The following is a 6,278-nucleotide window of genomic DNA, read 5'->3' as shown; positions in this document are numbered from 1 at the left end:
AAACCAAGGCCATAATGGCTCCAGTCCAACGGGCCTCTTGCTCCTGGGTCAGTAGCTCAGTGGCTCAGGACAGGCCCTCAACCTCTTTTGGCCCAGTTTCTCCTTCTGTGGACTGGGATGAATCCCTCTCCAGCATCCAGACCTTTCCTGAGGTAGCTCCAAGAGTGGGACCAACCCCAGAACTTCTGTAGTCAGGGAAGGCAAGGCTCCCTTCACTCTGCCCTTTCCAGGAGCTCCAGGGGCCTGGTTCCAGGCTGCTGTGACCTCTCAGTTATTGTCATTATTATTATCATGAGTTAATAATCCCTCAGCATGCCCGTGCCAGTTTTCAAAGTGCTTTCACATCCATGTGTTCAGTAAAACTTCTCAACAGCTTTGCCTGTAACACAGAGAAAGGATTACTCCTCAACTTTACACATGTGGAAATTGAGACTCAGAGAGTTTTAAGGACACACAAGTAAAAGCAGAATCAGAACCAGGTCTGGGGAATTCCCCGGCAGTCCAGTGGTTAGGACTCCACGCTTCCACTGCAGGGGGCCCAGGTTCGATCCCTGGATGGGGAACTAAGATCCTGCATGTCGCTTGGCACAGCTGAAAAAAAGAACCAGGTCTGTCTGGCTCCTATTCCACATGGCCTCCAAACCCTTAGGCCCTACAACTTTACCTCTGGACTCTCACCTCTATTTCCTGGGGTCTAGCTATACCACCTTCTGCTTACATTGAATCAAAAATGGCTGGAGTGGGCTTCCCTGGTGGCGCAGTGGTTGGGAGTCTGCCTGCCAATGCAGGGGACATGGGTTCGAGCCCTGGTCTGGGAAGATCCCACATGCCGCGGAGCAGCCTGCCCCGTGAGCCACAATTACTGAGCCTGCGTGTCTGGAGCCTGCGCTCTGCAACAAGAGAGGCCGCAGTAGTGAGAGGCCCGCACACCACAACTAGAGAGAGCCCTCACACAGAAACGAAGAGCCAACACAGCCATAAGTAAATAAATAAAAATTAAAAAAAAAAAAAAAAGGCTGGAGTGAGCAGAACCCAGAAAGAATGATGCAGGTTCTTCCAGGACCTGGGTTCCCTCCTTCAAGTCTGCTTTCTCTGGGAGCTTATAGCTACCCTGCCCAGCCTGAAGTGACCCCAGATGCTGTTTTTGAGGACTGGGTAGCCCCCATTCAGACTAGGCTGGTGAAGCAGAGATGTCAATTAGACACTAGGTGGCAGGCAGCCACCTACAGGAAGACTCAGCTTGAGTTTGGGGAGACCACCCCCCCCTCACCCAACACAATTTTAAGAGGCTCCAAGAGAAAGACCAGCCCCCCAAATGACTGGGAAACCCTGTGATGCTTGGTTTCCAGCTATGCCCAACACCTTAGGGTCTAAGCACCCATCCTGTCTGGGGAGGGGGCCTCTGAAGCAGCCTGGAGTGGGAGGGGAATGCATGGACAACCCCACCTAACTTCTATTCCCCTCTCACTCGTGGAGCCATGGGCCCTACTAACCTTGCACCTTATGACCTAACCTCTCCCCTCCCATGCGTTTCCCAAATGCCTTTTCATCCCAATCTACCTGGGGCTCCCTATTTCCCAGAAGCTATCCTGTATGCCCACCCAATTCCCTCCCCAAATTTGATTCACCTTAGGTGGGATCTTCATGCCCTTGGGCAGAGCCTAATAGGTAAGGATGTTGTGAGGGGGTTAAAGAAAGGGGAAACTGGACCTCTCCTATTGCTCCCCAGTGATAGTCCTCACCAGTGGGGGACCAGCTGGTGCAAGATGCCAAAGTCCCATCTATTTGTGATAACTTTAGACTCAGGCTTTGGAGGTGCAAAGGGCCCCTAATGACTTTAACCACTGCTTTTATTAATATCTGACCATATAACTGTTCCCATTCAATGAATAAGTCTTTGAACCCAGGGCTTGCCTGCAAGGAGAAGCTGCTCCCAAATGGGGGGCCTCTGCCACTGGCCATGCCAGCCCCATGATGCCAGATCAATAGGTGTACTATTTAGACCCTAAACCTCTCCACGGCTGCTGTGCCCCGGTCCCCGCGAAGGGCCACCAGAGAGTGCCCCCTAGATCCCCTCTTTGCCCTCTAGGGGTTCCAGACTGTCTAGAGGAGGGGCTTTGGAGGGGTGGAGGTGTAGGGAAGGTGGTGACAGGGAGCTGCAGTTGGCAAAATGACACCACCTGCCTTTGTCACATGCTGGCCCTCACCTCGCAACACCCCGCAGGGCCAAAGGAAGAGTCAGAAACAGGTGGGCCAAGGACAAAGGCACCGCTGAAGAAACTTCAGACATGGGGCAAGACAGAAAAAAGCCAGCAGACACTGGACCAAAGGAATGTCAGACACACAGATGAAGTGGGACTAGCGCAGGACCAGTCAGGGCCGGTGCTGGTAGACACCGAGGCACTGGGCAGCCACCATGCATTATTCATCTCCATGTCCCCTGTGAGCCCTGCATACCTCAGTTAACATTTGTCGAATTGAAGTGCCAAGGGAGGACACACAGACACTGGGAGAGAAGGTCAGACAGAGACCTGCAGAGTCAAAGCTCCCTGCCACGGCCCAGAGGTTAAGTAGTGGGCTTTGGAATGAAACGGATCCTTGGTCTGGCTGGGCTCTACCACTTCTTCAGTGGTTGTCATTGGGCCTCAGTGCCCTCATCTCTAAAATGGAAATGATAACAATACCATTTCACCAGGTCTTTGCAAGACTCAAGAGCCTGCGGTGTTCAGTAAATGGCAGCAGCAGCAGTTTTCCTTTCCGGGCTGTCCAGATACCTCCCTCGGTAACCAGGCCTGGCAGTGCACATTTCCATCTGTGGGGATAGGCCAGGCAGGGGGCCCAGAGCGAGGGGCTGGATAACAGATGTGACCTGAAGAGGAGGTAGGTGAAAGTGCTGAGTCCAGCCCCCTGGGCACAGCAGGGGCTCTGAACTGTTGAATCTGAATGTTGCTTCCTGACACAAGGAAAAAGCTCAGTCGAATTCAGGAAGGCAAGGTGTGTGTGTGTGTGTGTGTGTGTGTGTGTGTGTGTGTGTGTGAGAGAGAGAGAGGAGATGAGAGAGAGAGAGAGATCTGTGGGTTATCCAGGAATTTGTGCCCTCGCCGCCCTTGGACTTCTAGAAACACTAAGCTTTGGTGGGGGTCGCTAAACCCAGAGCTCAGAACTTGAGACGGGGTCACTGAGTGAGGAGGAGGTGCTGGTGGGCTTGAGGCTTCTAGAGCAGCCCTCTTGCCATAAACCCTTGTGCTTTACTCAGTAGGAAACCTTTTCATAAAGGGAGAATGCCCCCGAATTCAGGGAGCCGGTCCTCTCCTCTTTCCTCTTCCTCTCTTATTTAATTGGGATGCCCCAGAAAGTAGCAGGCCCTTTAGCTAATCCCTCGATTCCCTATTCTACTCTCATTCCCTTCGCAGACCCCGCCCCTTCGCTCCCGCCCCTAACCTCCGCTCAAGCCAGAGCCCCCGCGGGGGACTAGGAACGTCGGAAACGTTCCCAATCCTTGGGGAGAACCAGCACCCCTTGGTAAAACAGGACTCGCCCCGGCCGGAGGGGCCCGGGCGCTGGGGTCCCTGCAGGGTCCCGGCCGCGCCGTCGGAGCTGCTGGCACCGCCCCGCCCGCCCCGCGCGCCGAGCGGCCGAGGCGGGGACTACAAGTCCCGGCGTGCCGCGCGCCGCGCTCCCCCCTGGGGTTCCGGATGGTGAGCAGCGAAGGTAAGGCGAGCTCGCAGAGGCAGCGGCGGCGGCGGCGGAGACGGAGAGAGGCAGTCAGGCAGGCAGGGCGAGGGCGGAGAGACGGAGGGAGGGAGCGAGCGAGGCAGACCAGACAGACAGACAGGCGGGCGGGCGGGCAAAGCGAGCCACCCGCCAGGCTGCGCTCAGCCCCGCTCGCAGCGGAGAGAGCAGAAGGCAGGAGGAGGGAGGGGAGGAGGGGGAGGGAGGGAGAGAGGGAATCCAGCTACCACCACCCAAAGCCAGCGTCTGCTTTCTGTCCTCATTTCCTTTTCCCACCCAGCTCTGAGAGCAGAGAAAGGCAGAGGGAGCGAGAGATAGAGACAGTCAGAGAGACAGACAGACAGCCAGAGAGAGCAGGAGGGAGGAGGGCGGAGGAGGAGGAGCAGGAGGAGGACTACGCGGGGCGCGTTCCCTCCCAGGTTTGCAATTGGGGGGGGTGGGGGCGGGGGGTGTCCAGGGCTGTGAGAGTGTGTGCGCGGTGGGGGGAGAGAGGGGGGGCGCAAGAGAGCGAAGGAGTGATAGAGGTGGGGGGCGCCGCGGGAGCGGGGGGCCGTGTCCAGTGGAGTTAGCGGCGGAGAATGTGAGCCGAGGCGCGAGCCATGCTGTCAGCAACGGCGGGCGGCTCAGGGCTCCACCACGACTGCTCTCCCCAGCTGCCAAGCGCCCGCGTCGCTGCCGCGGCCGGAAGACAGGACGGCCCCCCAAAGCCCCTCGCCTGGCTCGGACCAACGGAGCCGGCAGCCCAGCACTCCGGTGAGTGGCGCCTCCTCCCCAGCCCTAGACCCCCGCTGGGGACCGGGCGGCCGGGCTCTTTTGTGCAGCGCACCGGGGGCGCTCTGCGCCCCCTCCGCGCGCCCGGGTCCGGTCCGCCGGACCCCGTGGCTTGCGGTGCCCGCGGTGCGATCGGTCTTTGTTTCCACCGGGGCCCGCGGCTCGGCTGGGCTCGGCTCGAAGCCTGGCAGGCAGCGCCGGGAAGGGGGAGGGGGAGGTGGACGAGAAGGGGGGGCGGGGAGGGGGGGTTCTCGGGTTTCCTGGCCGCCCCGCGGCTCCCCCGGCTCGGGGGCGAGGTGCGCGCCCAGCGCTGCCGCGCGCCCCCTCCTCCTTCCCCCTCCCTCCGTCTTTGGATTTAAAACTGCAATTTGCTCTCCAGCTTGCTGAGAATGTGGGGGGGGGGGGTGTGGTGAAGGGGGGGACCGTGGGAGCGGAGAACAAGGCTGGATTTTAGGAACGGCCCTGGGAAAGGGGGAGACTGCGGAGGGAGGAGCCCCTCCCCTTCAACCCCCAAATCCCAAGGTTCTGCTGGTGCTCTGGGAGTTGAGGGGCGGGGACCTAATGACCCGGAGGGGGTGTGGGGCGGAGGAGGGATTTGGGGGCGGCCAGGGCCGTAGGGGTTGGGCCGCGTGCCCGGTTACCTGGCGAACAAAGTCGGCTCACTTTTGCATAAATAAATAAATAATCGCCTATCAATGCATTTCCTCTGAGGCTCTGATTGAATCGGCCCCCTCTTCCCCAGGGGGTGGGGTGCTGAGTGACAGCTGTCAGCCCCCTGGGCCGGTAGCTGGGGGTGAATTGCAGAATCCCTCTGCTTTCTGGCTAAGGGCGCATTCCCCTGCTGGGTCCTGGTCCCCAGGCAGAGCCAGAGGGGCAGGGGGCTGGCTCTGAGTCTAGGAAATAACCTTGTTTCCTGTTCTACAGGAAAAGGGACATCAACCCAGAGTTTGGGGGCTGGGGATGAAGACTGATGGGAGCTGGAGGGGTTCCCCAGCAGCCTGACCCCCCAGCCTCCTGCCAGGCGAAGGGGCCAGCTGAGGGAGGAAGGATGTGGGCCTTGCTGGCCGGAGGCGGGAGCTGGGGCCGTCCCTGAGGCGGGCAGCGGGCACTGAGAGGGAGGAGGGAGAGAGAGAGAAGCGGGGGCGGGAATTCTCTACCGCAGACCCTGGGGGCCAGGGCCAGATGTGGAGGGGTGGGGAGTCCCCCCTCCCTGCTAGCTTGGGGGCCCTGGGGCTGGGCTGGGAGGGGCTGAGCCTGGTGCCCTCCGTTCTGCACCAGTGCCTGACTGGCAGGGCCAGCTGAATTTGGGCCCAGGCGTCACCCTGGGAGGTAGGGCCAGGCTGCACCAGCCTGGCCCTGAGCACAAGGAGGGACCCTTGGGGGGCCTGTGCCTGTCTGGCTGGGCAGGCGTTTCCCGCCGGACCAGTTGGTGTCAGGCGGGACTTGGCCCCAGCTCCCTGGGCAGAGCTCAGGGTGTGAGGACAAGCTTTGCCTCCGGGTCAGGGTGGCCACATTTTGTCCGCTGCTGCCGCCGGCGGGGCGGGGGCATGCGCTCGGGCCTGGGCAGAGTCCTGCCAGGAGCATTTGGGGTGTTTCTATTGTTGGCTTGTTCCTGTTCCGTGTGGCCCGGTGTGTGTAGCTGTGTGAGCTGGGGCTGTAGGTGACAGATTACCAGTTGGTCTGTCCCCCACCCACACACAGCCCCCACTCCTGCCGCCTGGAGGGGCAGGCTGGGTTGTGGTGGTGAGCTGCGGGGGGACCCCCCAGGTGGCATG

The 6,278-nt window shown here is 60.0% G+C and overlaps 1 protein-coding gene across 3 annotated transcripts in view; it reads left to right on the top strand.

Moving 5' to 3' along the window:
- The first annotated feature begins 3,684 nt into the window (after positions 1–3,684).
- AHDC1 (AT-hook DNA binding motif containing 1) overlaps positions 3,685–6,278 on the top strand; it is a 64,584-nt gene continuing 61,990 nt past the window's right edge. For 2 of the 3 annotated variants that reach the window (XM_032646309.1, XM_032646317.1), the window contains exons 1-2: positions 3,951–4,151; positions 4,386–4,485. The gene's annotated coding sequence lies outside the window, so the exon portion shown is untranslated. Of the gene's footprint in view, positions 3,712–3,950; positions 4,152–4,385; positions 4,486–6,278 lie in introns of those variants that run through there. The other variant, XM_032646326.1, reaches the window with a different exon arrangement.

The sequence above is a fragment of the Phocoena sinus genome, chromosome 1 (genome assembly GCF_008692025.1).
Source record: "Phocoena sinus isolate mPhoSin1 chromosome 1, mPhoSin1.pri, whole genome shotgun sequence".
Classification (NCBI taxonomy): Eukaryota; Metazoa; Chordata; class Mammalia; order Artiodactyla; family Phocoenidae; genus Phocoena; species Phocoena sinus.
The sequence above is the reverse complement of the archived record's forward strand: the minus strand, read 5'-3'. Positions and strand labels throughout refer to the sequence as shown.